General features: G+C 42.2%; 1 protein-coding gene across 1 annotated transcript in view; it reads left to right on the top strand.

Annotated features, from left to right (window-relative positions):
* The first annotated feature begins 354 nt into the window (after positions 1 to 354).
* SLC45A1 (solute carrier family 45 member 1) overlaps positions 355 to 15,326 on the top strand; it is a 72,799-nt gene continuing 57,827 nt past the window's right edge. The window contains exon 1 of the mRNA XM_073585597.1: positions 355 to 558. The gene's annotated coding sequence lies outside the window, so the exon portion shown is untranslated. The remainder of the gene's footprint in view (positions 559 to 15,326) is intronic.

Raw genomic sequence — 15,326 nt, 5'->3', positions numbered from 1 at the left:
TCTCTCTGGACCGCGGGTCCTTTAAATTCCAGCTACTTGCCGGCTGCAACGGATTCTCTCTCTCTTTTTTTTGCCGGCTGCAACGGATCCGCCCAAACAACGAATCCGGTGGCATGCGTTTAGCCCTCAACTGAAACGGATCCGTTTTTAACTGCTCTGGCGGACTATGACTGACATAAACAGACGGAAATGTGAAACAGGCCTTACAATGCATGTTTCCCCCCTGCCATGTCACCTGCAGTGTACCAGCAGCACATTCCCAGCCTTCCTGCTCATCTTGCCTGGGGTGCCCCCATTATGGTGTATGCAGTGTTGTGTGTCCAGCTCTGCCATCTCCAGCATCTGTGTAGAACAATAGAAGCCACCAGGAGACAGCAGGCATCAGACAGGGGAGAGAGGACCAGGGTAGTGATGTCAGAACACACACACCTCCCCCACCTCCAGGAGGAAGAATCCTTGGGTGTAGGGAGGGAGGATGCTGCAGACTCAGCCTGGGTAGCCCTGTCTATTATCCATGCTGCAATCCAGCCTTAGAGAAGAATGTCCTTAATACCACAGGTAACAATCAATGGAAATATATCCTACATTGCTGCAAACCTATCCCATTGCATAGTCATTGGTTTATTTAGATCATACATGGTTTTTGGTATGTGCTGCATGCTTTATTGCCCTTATTTTGAGCACATTTTTTGCTGCATTACCATGAGAGCCATACATGTCTTACCAGGAATACTTATCTAGCAGGAAATTTCAGTTAATACTATGTACTGATAGCCAGTGATCCATATGTTTTATGGCAGTAGAGTAGCATAGTCTTGTCAGTCCAGCTAGTCCTGCTACTACTCCAATCTGTATGTTGTTCATCACGTGCCATTTATCAGTGTTTTTATTATACTTATGTTGCTATTGTTGATGTTGTCATTTTACCTGCAGCGGTTTTAAGTTAATTTTTTATTTGCTTTGAAGTCCGATATGTCTTTGTGTTTGATGTCTACTCATAGTCGTTGTTTCTATTTACATAGCTTTTATTGATTTTTTTTATTAAGCATTTGATAATAAGAATTGAATACATGATATTATTATTATTTACTTATTTATTTTACATGTATATTCTTTGTATCAACACAGTATGGTACTGTTTAGAAAATCAAGATTATTTTATTTTGGTAAGGGACAGATATATTGTTACACCAAAGCGTCACCTTTCATTATAGTGGTAAAAGATGCCCGCATCCTCCACCAAATTAAACATCTCCTAAAATGCTAAATATTCCAAATGCTTCTGACAATTATTGACATGAAATATGTATGTCTGATAACAGGCCAGTTAGGCTTCCTAATACTTATCTCCCTCATAGACCAGTGAGGCCTACGTTCCCATATTACAGCTAAGAGCTTGGCCAACCCCTTCTAGCTTTCTGCTGACTCAGCTTATGGCTAATTGCAATTCTGTCTTCATTTTGTGATCCCACATCAGATACAATATATCAGATTCAGCTGCCATTTGCAGCTTTATCACTAAGCTTCCTGCCAATGTGTTGTCATATAAATAAATATAATTTGGTGATAGGTATAAAATGCAGTAAGATACAAGATCCAAAAATTGCATTGTGCTATAAAGTTTATGTTGGATTTAGATGGTCATATAAGGGCAGTTGTTAGTCTTTATGACTCAGTGTTTTAAGGTTTTGATTGACTGGTAATTTTGCTAAGCTAAAATATGATAACCACCATGACCATGTACTTAAGGAGCCTGGTGTATGAGCAGTTACTCACCGGTGAAAAACTGAGAGAGAATCCACTAGACAGTGACCTTGTGGGGCCTATTTGGAAGATATTCTCAGCTGTCTATATTGCATTTAATGTGAGCATGGTGGCTCAGTGGTTAACGCTGTTGTTTGCAGTGTTGGTGTCCTGGGTTCAAATCCCACCAAGGAAAAAATTTGCAAGGAGTTTGTATGTTCTCCCCATGTCAGTGTGGGTTTCCTCTTATACTCCAAAGACATAGTTATATGGAATATAAATTGTGAGCCCACATGGGAATAGTGATGATAATGTCTGTAAATCAATGTGGAATATGTTCTACATAAGCAAATAAAATAAATTAATGTGTAGCTTACTTCCTTGTGAGTATCTTTCGAAAGAAAGGTAGTGCACAAGACATTGCGGAACACTTTTGCATTTAATAATGCTGCCCAGAGATTTATGAATGAAAACCCAAGCCCCTTTTAAAGGGTTACTCTTAAAGTGGTGATAGTATCTGTCACGGGGATACCGTGACTGAGTGGGGTCAGATGGAGAAGTAGGTCGCAGAGGCACAGGGGGATGCCCTTTCTGCCTATCCTACAGGTAAAACTGTTTGTCCCTGTGAACCTCCATCTTCGAATTTTGAGTGAACATTACCATTCGGTCCTTCCTGGACATTCTGTAGTAAAGCCACCACAGATCTTCTTACTTGTCATTTTTCGTGGTCTAGGATGCACCAGGATGTTAGGGATAATGTAGCTGCCTGCAATACTTGTGCACATTCTAAGACCTCACATACTCGTCCGTCCGGGGCTCTTCAACCTTTGGAGATTCCCTGTAGGCTAGTCCATGGACTCATTTGTCTGTAGATTTTGTAACAAGTTGGCCCGCGGTGGCAGTCCTAGCCGAGTCAACTAAGCCACAGTAAGTATACACTCCAGTACCTTGTACAGAAATAGGCAGGACAAACGTATTCCAGACACCACTACAGTCCAACAGGGAGAACAATTTTAACCCCTTTCTGCCATTACACGTACTATCCCGTCCATGTGCCCTGGGACTTAATTCCCAGGGACGGGATAGTACGTCTACTGCGATCAGCGGCGCCCACGTGGTGAGCGCCGCTGATCGCGGCCGGGTGTCAGCTGATTATCACAGCTGACACCCGGCACAATGTGTCAGGGGCGGTCACGGACCGCCCCCGACACGTTAACCCCTTGTACACGCGATCAAACACTATCGCGGTGTACCGGGGGTTAAAGGGAAGCATCGGCAGGGAGGGGGCTCCCTCCGTGCTTCCCTGAGCCCCCCACGGCAGCGCAATGTGCAGCGCTGCTGCGGGGGACTCCTTCCCTACAGGCCTCTGGATCCAAGATGGCGACGGGGGCATTCGGGGGCCTGTAGGGAGCTGACTTCCTCACTGCCTGCAAAGCGCAGGCATGAGGAAGTCTGCAGAACTGCCTGTGACAGATTGCTGATCTGTCACAGTGATCTGTGATGTGTCAGATCAGCGATCTGTCACAGGACAGTGATGTCCCACCTGGGACTATGTAATAAAGTAAAAAAAAAAAGTGAAAAAATAATTTTAAAAAAATCGCTAAATAAATTAGTAAAAAAAAAAAAATATTCCCCAATAAATTCATTTTTTGAAAATAAAAAAAAAAATAAATAAAAGTACACATATTTGGTATCGCCGCGTCCGTAGTGACCCGCCCTATAAAACTGTCCCATTAGTTAACCCCTTTAGCGAACCCCTTAAAAAATAAAAATAAAAAACGAAGCAAAAAATAATGATGTATTATCAAACCACCGAACAAAAAGTGCAATAACGCGCGATCAAAAAGACACATATAAATATCCATGGTACTGCTGAAAACGTCATCTTGTCCCGCAAAAAACGAGCTGCCAAACAGTATCATCCGCAAAAAAATAAAAAAGTTATAGCTCGCAGAATAAAGCGATGCAAAAATAATTATTTTTTATATAAAATTGTTTTCATTGCAAAAAATCGACAAAACACAATAAAACACCTAAATGAGGTATCGCTGTAACTGTACCGACCCGAAGAATAAAACCGCTTTATCAATTTTACCGCACGTGGAACGGTGTAAACGCACCCCCCCAAAAGAAATTCATGAAACGCTGGTTTTTGTTCATTCTGCGTCCCAAAAATCGGAATAAAAAGCTATCAAAAAATGTCACGTGCCCGAAAATGGTACCAATAAAAACGTCAACTCGTCCCGCAAAAAATAAGACCTAACATGACTCGGTGGGTCAAAATACGGAAAAATTATAGCTCTCAATATGTGGTGATGCAAAAACTATTTTTACAATAAAAAGCGTCTTTCAGCGTGCGACAGCTGCCAAAAATAAAAACCGCCATAAATAGTAAATCAAACCCCCCGTTATCACCCCCTTAGTTAGGGAAAAATAATAAAACTAAAAAGAAAATGTATTTATTTCCATTTTCCCATTAGGGTTAGGGTTAGGGCTAGGGCTAGGGTTAGGGCTAGGGTTAGGGCTAGGGTTAGGGCTCAGATTAGGGTTAGGGGTGTGTTGGGGTTAGGGTTGGAGTTAGAATTGGGGGGTTTCCACTGTTTGGGCACATCAGGTGCTCTCCAAATGCAACATGGCGTCTGATCTCAATTCCAGCCAATTCTGCGTTGAAAAAGTCAAATGGTGCTCCTTCCCTTCCAAGCTCTGCCATGCGCCCAAACAGTGTTTTACCCCCACATATGGGGTATCAGCCTACTCAGGACAAATTACAAAACAACTTTTGGGGTCCAATTTCTACTGTTACCCTTAGGAAACTAAAAAAATTGGGGGCAAAAATATCATTTTTGTGGAAAAAAATGATTTTTTTACTTTCATGCCCAGGCGTTATAAACTTCTGTGAAGCACTTGGGGGCTCAAAGTGCTCACCACACATCTAGATAAGTTCCGTGGGGGGTCTAGTTTCCAAAATGGGGTCACTTGTGGGGAGTTTCAATAGTTTAGGTACATCAGGGGCTCTCCAAACGCACATGACACCCGCAGACCAATCCATCAAAGTCTGCATTCCAAAACGTCACTACTTCCCTTCCGAGCCCCGATGTGTGCCCATACAGTAGTTTTCTCCCACATATGAGGTATCAGCGTACTCAGGACAAATTGGACAACAACTTTTGGGGTCCAATTTCTCCTGTTACCCTTGGGAAAATAAAAAAATGGGGACTAAAAGATAATGTTTGTTGAAAAAATACGATATTTTTATTTTCACGCCCTGTCGTTATAAACTTCTGTGAAGCACTGGGGAGTTCAAAGTGCTCACCACACATCTAGATATGTTCCTTAGAGGGTCTAGTTTCCAAAATGGTGCCACTTGTGGGGGGTTTCCACTGTTTAGGTACATCAGGGGCTCTCCAAAAGCAACATGACACCCGCATACCATGCCATCAAAGTCTGCATTCCAAAACGTCACTACTTCCCTTCCGAGCCCCGACATGTGCCCATACAGTAGTTTTCTCCCACATATGAGGTATCAGCGTACTCAGGACAAATTGGTCAACAACTTTTGGGGTCCAATTTCTCCTGGTACCCTTGGGAAAATGAAAAAATTGGTGACTAAAAGACCATGTTTGTGGAAAAAATACGATTTTTTTATTTTCACGCCCGGGCGTTATAAACTTCTGTGAAGCACTGCGGGGTTCAAAGTGCTCACCACACATCTAGATAAGTTCCTTGGGGGGTCTAGTTTCCAAAATGGTGTCATTTGTGGGGGGTTTCTAGTGTTTTGGTACATCAGGGGCTTTCCAAACGCGACATGGTGTCCGATCTCAATTCCAGCCAAAAGCGTCAAATGGTGCTGCTTCCCTTCCGAGCTCTGCCATGCGCCCAAATAGTGGTTTACCCCCACATGTGGGGTATCAGCGCACTCAGGACAAATTGCACAATATCTTTTAGGGTCCTGTTACTCTTGGAAAAATAAGAATTGAGGGTGAAAAGATCATTTTTGTGGAAAAAATATGATTTTTTAATTGTACGGCTGTATGTTATAAACTTCTGTGAAGCCCTTGGGGGTTCAAAGTTCTCACCACACATCTAGATAAGTTCCTTGGGGGGGTCTAGTTTCCAAAATTGTGTCATTTGTGGGGGGTTTCCACTGTTTTGGTACATTAGGGGTTTTCCAATCGCGACATGGTGTCCAATCTCAATTCCAGCCAAAAATATCAAATGGCTCTGCTTCCCTTCCGAGCTCTGCCATGCGCCCAAATAGTCATTTACACCCACATATGGGGTATCAGCGTACTCAGGACAAATTGCACAATAACTTTTAGGGTCCTGTTACCCTTGGAAAAATAAAAATTTGGGGTGAAAAGATCATTTTTGTGAAAAAAATATGATTTTTTAATTGTACCGCTGTACGTTATGAACTTTTGTGAAGCCCTTGTGGGTTCAAAGTTCTCACCACATATCTAGATAAGTTCCTTGGGGGGTCTAGTTTCTAAAATTGGGTCACTTGGGGGGGTTTCCACTGTTTAGGTACATCAGGGGCTCTCCAAACGCGACATGGCGTCCGATCTGAATTCCAGCCAATTTTGCATTGAAAAAGTCAAACGGCGCTCCTTCCCTGCTGAGGTCTGCCATGCGCCGAAACAGTGGTTCCCCCCCACATATCAGGTATCAGCGTACTCAGGACAAATTGCACAATAACTTTTGCAGTCCAATTTCTCCTGTTACCCTTGGTAAAATAAAAAAAATTGAACCTGAATTATTTTTTTAGTGAAAAAAGTTAAATGTTCATTTTTTTTAAATATTCAAAAAATTCCTGTGACGCACCTAAAGGGTTAATAATCTTCTTGAATGTGGTTTTGAGTACCTTAAGGGGTGCAGTTTTTAGAATGGTGTCACTTTTGGGTATTTTCTATCATATAGACCCCTCAAAGTGGCTTCAAATGTGATGTGGTCCGTAAAAATAAAATGGTGTTGCAAAAATGAGAAATCGCTGGTCAATTTTTAACCCTTATAACTTCCTAACAAAAATAAATTTTGGTTCCAAAATTGTGCAGATGTAAAGTAAACATGTGGGAAATGTTACTTATTAAGTTTTTTGTGTGCCGTATCTCTGTGATTTAAGGGCATAAAAATTCAAAGTTGGAAAATTGCGAAATTTTCAAAATTTTCGCCAAATTTCCATTTTTTTCACAAATAAACACAAGTTATTTGAATTAAATTTTACCACTAACATGAAGTACAATATGTCACGAGAAAACAATGTCAGAATTACCGGGATCCATGGAAGCGTTTCAGAGTTATTACCTCATAAAGGGACAGTGGTCAGAATTGTAAAAATTGACCTGGTCATTAACGTGCAAACCACCCTTGGGGCTTAAGGGGTTAATAATAGAGATAAATGAAGTACAAACACTGGCTTCCTGCTCTCTCCCTAGCTTCATCCACGGCCAGACCCACAACAGCCATGGCAGCAAAAAGAGGCGGCAGTCCCCCATGCCACAATCTGGATGCTTGAAGTCCCTTCGGCAGGGCCTTGCGTAGTCCTGGGGCCCATGTTACTGTCCTTAGTCAGGTGCTGCAGATTCTATTCCCCTCCTGGGGTCTGGCAATGCCCGTGTTGATGTCCTTAGGTCGGGGCAACAGATTCTATCCCCTCCTGGGGTCTGGTAATGCCCCGGCTGTTGCTGCACATCTGCCCAAGGCAAACGTGCTCGGGCTACTGAACAGGAAGCAGGAGCTCCCTGCTCCCTAGAGGCTGATGGCTCAGCCCACAAAATAACCCCTTGCGGTCCCTAACCTACATAAAGACAGCAGTTAACATAGTAAACACATGACAACGCATAAATAATCTAAGGGAACTTCACATACTAAAATAGTGCAAACACAGTACAGAAGCAATACACATGGATATCTCACAGTGAGACATTAACATAAAAGAAAGGGTTGCATAAGTCCCGTATGGGGGAGGGGCAAACTTGGGTCTCTGCCACCTCCCTACAATTTCATCACTGATCCACTAGTGTCGGCAGGTAACACAGTAAGGGTGCCGTCACACTAAATGATGCACCAGCGATTCCGACAACGATACGACCTTGTCAGGATCACTGCTGCCTCGCTACATGATCGTTGGTGATCTGTCAAACAGGCAGATTTCACCAACGATCAGGACCAGCGAGAATGCTGATATCCAAGGTAAATATCGGGTCGCTTAGTTACCTGCTGTGTACATTGGATACCTGCGTGCTCGCGTTGGGAGCTGGTATCAAGTTAAATATCGGGTAACTAAGTGCCCGCATCAGTTACCTGCTGTGTACCTTGGATACCAGCTCCCAGCGCCAGCACACAAGTATCCAAGGTACACAGCGGGTAACTAAGCGACGCGCGTGCTTAGTTACCCGATATTTACCTTGGATACCAGCTTCCAGCGTCTGCTTACAGCGCTGGGAGCTCGCTGATCGTTGCTCTCCCGCTGCCACACGCAGCGATGCGCGCTGGCCAGCGGGAAGCTAATGATCAAAAAACGGCCCAGGACATTCGTGCACGATCAGCGATACCCGGCGGGGGAGCCGGTCGCTGATGCGTGTCACACAGCGAGATCGCTGGCGAGATCGCTGTTGCATCACAAAATCAGCGATCTCACTAGCGATCTCGCTGTGTGTGACGGGGCCTTAATATTAGTGGTGGTAGATAGATTCAGAAAGATGGCTCTTTCATGGTGCTACGTGCATTACTGAATGCCAAGACTTTGGCCCAAATTTTGATTAAGGAAATCGTGAAATTGCATGGATTCCCTCTGATATTGTTTCCAACCAGGGTGGTTCAATTTACACACGTGGTCAAAATTGTTGGTACCCCTAGTTTAATGACAGAAAACCCACAATGGTAACAGAAATAACTTGAATCAAAATTAATAATAAATCAAAAATCTATGAAAATGAACAAATGAAAGTCAGACATTGCTTTTCAACCATGTTTCCACAGAATTAAAAAAAAAAATAAAACTCCTGAAATAGGCCTGGACAGAAATGATGGTACCCTTAACTTAATATTTTGTTGCACAACCTTTTCAGGCAATCACTGCAATCAAACGATTCCTGTAACTGGCCCATTCCTCAGGTCAAACTGCTCCGGTTCTCTCGTGTTTGAAGGTTGCCTTTTCCAGACCAGACGGCATGTTTCAGCTCTTTCCAAAGATGCTCAATAGGATTTAGGTCAGGGCTCATAGAAGATCACTTCAGAATAGTCCAATGCTTTCCTCTTAGCCATTCTTGGGTGTTTTTAGCTGTGTGTTTTGGGTCATTATCCTATTGTAAGACCCATGACCTGCGACTGAGACCAAGCTTCCTGACAGTGGGCAGCACATTTCTTTGTAGAAGTCCTTGATAGTCTTAAGAGTTCATTGTACCCTGCACAGATTCTAGACACCCTGTGCCAGATGCAGCCCCAGAACATAACAGAGCTTCCTCCATGTTTCACAGTAGGAACAGTGTTCTTTTCTTGATATGCTTCATTTTTCCATCTGTGAACATAGAGCTGATGTGCCTTACCCAAAAGTTTCATTTTTGTCTCATCTGTCCATAGGACATTCTCCCAACAGCTTTGTGGCTTGTCAGCATGTAATTTGGCATATTCCAGTCTGGCTTTTTTGTGATTTTTTTTCAACAATGGTATCCTCCTTGGTCATCTCCCATGAAGTCCACTTTGGCTCATACAATGACGGAAGGTGCAATCTGACACTGATGTTCCTTGAGCTTGAAGTTCACCTTTAATCTCTTTAGAAGTTTTTCTGGGCTCTTTTGTTACCATTCGTTTTATCCGTCTCTTTGATTTGTCATCAATTTTCCTCCTGCGGCCACATCCAGGGAGGTTAGCTACAGTCCCATGGAGCTTAAATTTCTGAATAATATGTGCAACTTCAGTCACAGGAACATCAAGCTGCTTGGAGATGATCTTATAGCTTTTTCCTTTAACATGTTTGTCTATAATTTTTTTTCTAATCTCCTGAGACAATTCTTTCCTTCGCTTCCTCTGGTCCATGTTGAGGGTGATACAAACCATGTCACCAAACAGCACAGTGCATATCTGAAGCTCTCTATACAGGCCCACTCACTGATTCCTAGATTGTAGTCACCTGTGATGCTAATTAGTGGACACACCTTGATTTAACATGTACCTTTTGTCACATTATTTTCAGGGGTACCATCATTTCTGTCCTGGCCTATTTCATGAGTTTTATTTTTTTTTAAATTCTGTGGCAGTATGGTTGAAAAGCAATGTCTGTGTACATCTAAATTTCTAAAAGCATTTTGTGCTCGTTTAGAGATTCATCTTTCATTTTAAGCCATCTTTCATCCACAATCTAATGGGCAAACTGAACGAGTGAACCAAAATCTTGAGATATAGGTGCTGTGATAAAACACTCCGGGATCGCCTTTGCTAGGGTCAAAGGTCACGTGCGTTCAGCATGAAACTCAGGCGCACAGCCGGGGTCCGGGTATAACTGACACTGGGTCAGGTTTATTAAAGGTGAAAGCAATGCATAAAGGAAAAAAAACATAAAACAAATCCTTGCCTGTCCGGCACTAACTAAACAAGGTACAACCTAACTACCAACTGGTGGGCTTCTCCCGTCCAGCCAAACCACAGTTGCAATGGGCACTGCTTCCACTCACGTGTGTCTCTCACATAGACAGGCTCTCTGTGTTCCCAGGCTGAGACACTCACACAACGACCTGGCATACTTTTATATCCGCCTCCCATTATTCATTAGTAACCAGGTGATATACTGACCAGACTAGGCCACATAGGAAAGGTATCTGGGCGAGATATACCTACCCTCATCCACTATTCCCACATGATTCTCACAGTGCTTTGTGACCGAAAATCAGGAGGAGTGGGTTTCGTATTTACCCCTTTAATAATCATTGTCACAAATCAACTAGCAAGTCCCCATTTTTCGGGGCATATTGGTTTCATCTTCAGTTTTGTGGTTTTAATATTAATTGTTCTTCTGGGGTAGCTGTGGAGAAATGGTTTTCATTATCTATTACAACGGTATGGTGAGGTTTTCTTAATAACTTAAGGAGGATGGGGTCCAGATGAAAGAGTATTGCTGATTTCTGGGTCCGGACCTGTGTGTGGGTGATTTGGTATGGTTATCCTCAAAGAATATTAAATTAAAGGTTCCTTCTTGGACACTAGGACCCAGGTTCATAAGATTGTTGCCGTTGTCAATCCAGTGGCGATTCGCCTACTTCTACCATCTACTTTAAAGATCCATAATGTATTTCACCGTTCTCTTCTCAAAAAATATGTGGCCTCCTCGAAACCATCCCTACCACCACCTTGCCCTGTCATCATTAATGGAAGTCTGGAATTCCAGATAGCTAAAATTGTTGATTCTCCCTTGGTTCACCCGTCTCTTCAATATTTAGTGCATTGGAAGGGTTATGGTCCAGAAAAAAGAATGTGGGTACCAGTGTCTGATGTTCATGTGACTAGGTTGGTTCGGGCATTTCACAACTCTCATCCTGATAAACCGTGTTTTAAGGATCCAAAGTCCCCTCCTTGGAGGGGCAGTACTGTCACAGGTATACCGCGACAGAGTGGGGTCAGACGATTGCAGCGTCTGGTGACATACACTTATGGCTTCACCATCCTATTAGCAGTTCTGGCTTTCTTTGCTCTGGTGCTTCAAGGGTTAAACTGCTTAGTTGGACTTCTGATGTTACAGTGGGTACAGAAAGTATGCAGACGCCTTTAAATTTTTCACTTTTTGTTTCATTGCAATAATTTGGTAAATTCAAAAAAGTTCATTTTTTTCTCATTAATGTACACTCTGCACCCCATCTTGACTAAAAAAAACCCAGAAATGTAGAAATTTTTGCAAATTTATTAAAAAAGAAAAAAAGAAATATCACATGCCTATAAGTATTCAGACCCTTTGCTCAGACACTCATATTTAAGTCACATGCTGTCCATTTCCTTGTGATCCTCCTTGAGATGGTTCTACTCCTTCATTGGAGTCCAGCTGTGTTTAATTAAACTGATAGGACTTGATTTGTAAAGGCACACACCTGTCTATATAAGACTACATAGTTCACAGTGCATGCCTGACCAAATGAAAATCATGAGGTCAAAGGAACTGGCCAAGGAGCTCAGAGACAGAATTGTGGCAAGGCACAGATCTGACCAAGGTTGCAAAGGAATTTCTGCTGTACTCAACTTTCCTAAGAGTACAGTGGCCTCCATAATCCTTAAATGGAAGAAGTTTGGGACCACCAGAAATGTTCCTAGACCTGGCCATCCAGCCAAACTGAGTAATTCTGGGAGAAGAGCCTCAGTGAGAGAGGTAAAGAAGAACCCCAAGATCACTGTGGCTGAGCTCCACAGATGCAGTAGGGAGATAGGAGAAAGTTCCACAAAGTCAACTATCATTGCAGCCCTCCACCATTCGGGCCTTTATGGCAGAGTGGCCCGACGGAAGCCTCTCCTCAGTGCCAGACATATAAAAGCCCCCATAGAGTTTGCTAAAAAGAACATGAAGGACTCCCAGACTATGAGAAATAAGATTCTTTGGTCTGATGAGATGAAGATAGAACTTTTTGGGCATAATTCTAAGCAGTATGTGTGGAGAAAACCAGGCACTGCTCATCATCTGCCCAATACAATCCTAAAAGTGAAACATGGTGGTGGCAGTATCATGCTATGGGGGTGTTTTTCAACTGCAGGGACAGGACGACAGGTTGCAATTGAAGGAAACATGAATGCAGCCATGTACAGAGATATCCTGGATGAAAACCTCTTCCAGAGAGCTCTGGACCTCAGACTTGGCTGAAGGTTCACCTTCCAACAAGACAATGACCCTAAGTACACAGCTAAAATAACAAAGGAGTGGCTTCAGAACAACTCTGTGACCATTCTTGACTGACCCAGTCAGAGCCCTGACCTAAACCCAATTGAGCATCTCCGGACAGACCTAAAAATGCCTGTCCACCAACGTTCACCATCCAACCTGATGGAACTGGAGAGGATCTGCAAGAAAGAATGGCAGAAGATCCCCAAATCCAGGTGTAAAAAACTTGTTGCATCATTCCCAAGAAGACTCATGGCTATACTAGCTCAAAAGGTGCTTCTACTCAATACTGAGCAAAGGGTCTGAATACTTATGACCATGTGATATTTAAGCTTTTCATTTGTAATAAATTTGCAAAAATTTCAAAATTTCTGGGGTTTTTGTCAGTCAAGATGGAGTGCAGAGTGTACATTAATGAAAACAAAAGAAAATTTTTGAATTTAGCAAATGGCTGCAATGAAACAGAGAGTGAAAAATTTAAAGGGGTCGGAATACTTTCTGTACCCACTCATTGGTTTGCATGTTTATCTTTATCCTCTGCCATTTGATTTCTTCCTTCCTATTCCTCCCGTTTCCCACTTTATTGTTTTGTGAGTGTATTTCTATGCTTGTAGCTTTCTTTTATCCCTGTCTGTTTACCTCTAGCTGTCTGGTTATTGTTTGTTTATACACTTCGGCCTCACCCCTCACTGGGTAGGGGAGGGAACCGCATCAAATTCCAACATTTTGCGTTCTACGCTGGTCGCCGCATCGTCAAAACGACGCATGCGGAGGCATCCGCATACATCCGCACGGCCTGCGTACCCAATGTTAAAGATAGGGTACACAGGCCGCATGCAGAAGTAGGCGGAGGTTGACGGAGGAGGTGTGGCAGTGGGCAAATGTGAACCTAGCCTTAGATGTTGACTTACAGGGTAACCACATTCAGCGGAAACTAGAGAGAACATTTTCTTGCCTCTAAAATGGAGATATTGTACTTTTTACCCAGGAAGCATTAATCTAAATACTCGTAAAGAAAGCAGTACTTTCCAACAGGGAGGACAGATTGCGAATGGCTACTGATGGGTCTCTTCTCAGGGGGAAACAAATTAAATTGGACAAAGAAATGTGTGTGAAAACAAATGCCTAGGTCAAAAATGTACACATAGCCTAGAACATAAGGAAGTGAACGTTAGGAATCCCTCAAAATATATAATGTTTAAAAGCACAATGTGCCTCACAAACAGGGACACTACATAGACCGACTCATAAGATATTCAGTGAAAATCGCAGCATGTTACCGAAGAGGGGAAAATTAGAATATTCCATTTCCCAGCTTTTTCAATTTATATACAGATTACTACTTCAATATTAATGACTCAAGGAGTATAAACCATATGTAATCGTCATGATAATCATAAGCAGAAAAAACAGTACCTTAGTGAAATTGGCTGCTGCCGTTACAAGTGTGAATCAGGTCCCATGTCATGCCACTCCACTCCAATATGCGTTTCGCCCTACTTCAAACTTAACATGCCCCCTGAGGAAGCAGGGTGAAACGCATGACGAGGTGAAGGGACACGCAACCTAGCTCATAGGTTTTTGATTGTTTAGTTCTGTTTACCTAAGTAGCTAGCGCTCTTTGTTAACATTATACTCTACCTAATATGTCTGATACTATTTGAGGTTGGGTCTATTTCCATGTCCCTCATATTAGAGGCACTTGAATCTTATTCCTCGCATTCTTTGCAGACCCGTGTGCCTGTCATCACGATCCTCCTGTGAACGCCAGCTCATGGCCGGCATTTATAGGATGATCGCATCTTCAAGTCTACTAAGGAGACTATTGAAGCCAGTAAAAAGTTAAGAAAGTTTAAAAAAAAAATAAAAAAAACATAAAGGTTCAAATAACCCCCTTTTGCCCCATTACAAATAAAAGAATTTTTAAAAAATACACATATTTGGTATTGCTGCATTCAGAAATGTCTGACCATCATTCAAAATCTAAAATAAGTTAATCTGATTGGTAAACGGCGTAACGATAAAAAATATCAAAATGCCAGAATTACAATTTTTTTGTATCCACAACATTACAATAAAATGGAATAAAAGGCATCAAAACATCTTATCAAAATGATATCACTAATAACGTAGGCTCAGGACACAAAAAATAAGCCCTCACTCGGCCCCAGATCCCGAAAAATGAGAGCGTTACAGGTCTCAGAAAATGTTGACAAACGCAAAAACTTTTTTTCATACAAGTTTCTGAATCTTTTTCACCACTTAAATAAAAATTAAACTATACAAGTTTGGGATCTGCGTACTCAGACTGACCTGGGACATCATATTGTCAGGTCAGTTTTACCATATAGTGAACATGGTAAATAAAAAAACACAAAGCAAATTGCACATTTTTTGCGATTTCACCGCACCGCGCAGTATGTTGTATGGTAAAATCTATGGTGCCGTTCAAAAGTCCAAAGCGTCCTGCAAAAAACAAGTCCTCATACAGCTATACTTACGGAAAAATAAAAATACAATTATGGCTCTTGGAAGAAGGGCTGGAAAAAAAGGAAAAATGGAAAATCTGAAGCTGTTAAGGACATGTTTTGTTGTTTTAAAAAAAATTAATATGACAAAATGTTCATCCCTTAAATTATAGTAACGATGTCTGTAATGAATAATATTAACAATGAAGATGAAGCATGTACCTTGGAATGGCCCACAGGAGAACAGGAGAATCCTCTGGTGG

Source organism: Dendrobates tinctorius, unplaced genomic scaffold (assembly GCF_039654945.1).
Source record: "Dendrobates tinctorius isolate UK_male_01 unplaced genomic scaffold, ASM3965494v1 ptg000086l, whole genome shotgun sequence".
Classification (NCBI taxonomy): Eukaryota; Metazoa; Chordata; class Amphibia; order Anura; family Dendrobatidae; genus Dendrobates; species Dendrobates tinctorius.
This window is presented reverse-complemented; position numbering and strand designations above follow the sequence as displayed.